Source organism: Triticum dicoccoides, unplaced genomic scaffold (genome assembly GCF_002162155.2).
Source record: "Triticum dicoccoides isolate Atlit2015 ecotype Zavitan unplaced genomic scaffold, WEW_v2.0 scaffold196321, whole genome shotgun sequence".
In the NCBI taxonomy this organism is placed as follows: domain Eukaryota; kingdom Viridiplantae; phylum Streptophyta; class Magnoliopsida; order Poales; family Poaceae; genus Triticum; species Triticum dicoccoides.
The window spans coordinates 1-1337 of record NW_021232408.1 but is presented as its reverse complement, the minus strand read 5'-3'; the positions used below and the strand labels follow the sequence as shown (position 1 = coordinate 1337).

The 1337-nt window shown below is 39.8% G+C and overlaps 1 long non-coding RNA gene across 1 annotated transcript; it reads right to left on the bottom strand.

Annotated features, from left to right (window-relative positions):
* Positions 1–552: 552 nt before the first annotated feature.
* Positions 553–1248, bottom strand: LOC119344976. The gene is made up of 3 exons (XR_005166878.1): positions 1163–1248; positions 768–851; positions 553–693 (listed from the first exon to the last, which is right to left on the bottom strand). It is a non-coding gene; the product is annotated as an uncharacterized LOC119344976 (long non-coding RNA).
* Positions 1249–1337: the final 89 nt, after the last annotated feature.

Here is a 1337-nt window from a genome sequence, read left to right as displayed (position 1 = left end):
TGCCCATATTGCTCAGCCTGCAAATTATGTAACAAAGTGTCAACTTAGTACATTAAAGAAGACACTAACTATTTAGGGAGGTCACATCTTACTTATGGGTTTCCTCGTCAACACATCTTGGAAAAGGTGGTGGAATATCCTGATAGAGACCGAACTGTCTCATGACACGCTCTGAATTGTAAGGCTCAACACACCACATGAATAATAAGTTGCAGCTAGTCGGCCAGAATGCACTATCGCTCACGCATCCTGTTGTGATGGGTCGTATATCGAAGACCATCTGTAACTGCTCCTGAGTCCACGGGTTCCATGTGACTAGTGACCCATCAAGCATCTCAAACTGCTGGTGGTATATAGGGTAACATCATCTGAGAATCAGCGTGGTTAGATAAACAATTAAAGTTTGCACGAAGCTAGGCGAGTGGGACGCCCCAAGTGCCACCAGAACGTTGTGATTCTGGCATTGTCATCCCAAGACGGGCTGAGATATTTAATGCCCAAGATGGAGAAACTCATTCAGAGACTAACGACTCACCTCTAATTGGTACAGCAGTGATCCTAGAAACATCTTTCAGTGTAGATGCAAGGTCCCCAAAACGAAAGTGAAAGGTGTGGGTTTCAGGTCTCCACCAGTCAATGAGGGATGTCAAAAGGGATGCGTCCGAACGTAATTGGTCTTCGGATGATGTGAGCCTAGCATAACCATGTAGTACATAAGCCTCAACGCGAGGAATGAAATAATCGTGTATTGACCATGTGTTACTTACGGTTCGAAGTCTGAAAGTTCGAGGATCATTATCATTATTTGGATTCAACAATAGGTGGCAATGGTGGCCGGCGTCATGGGGCCCCTGCAAAAGCACTCGCACTTCAGCCGTAACCTGCACACAAACATATAAATAAAAATAAACATCTAAAGACACAAATACAAATGCAAATTATCTGAAGACCCAAATTAACCTAAAAATACAGAGAGATACAATTTACATTAATTATCTGAAGATAACATCACGATTACAAAAATACAAAGAGATTCAATTTAAATTAAATATCTAAAGGTGCATCACGAGTATGAAAAGTATGAAAATTAAATATTACACACGGATTTTTCTTTCTGTTACCAAAAGTATGAAAATAGCACTTGCATGTATGTGGTCATCACCTCAAAAAGGACAGCGAAGATTGAAATACAAATTCTTCAATCATTCATCTCCTCCTTGTTTGCTACTAAGATGAATTATTTTACCTAATTACATACATCATTAAGTACATTAGCATGTAATCTTAACACAGAAAATTTAGATTATTGCGACATAACCAAGTAGACCTACGGTTTC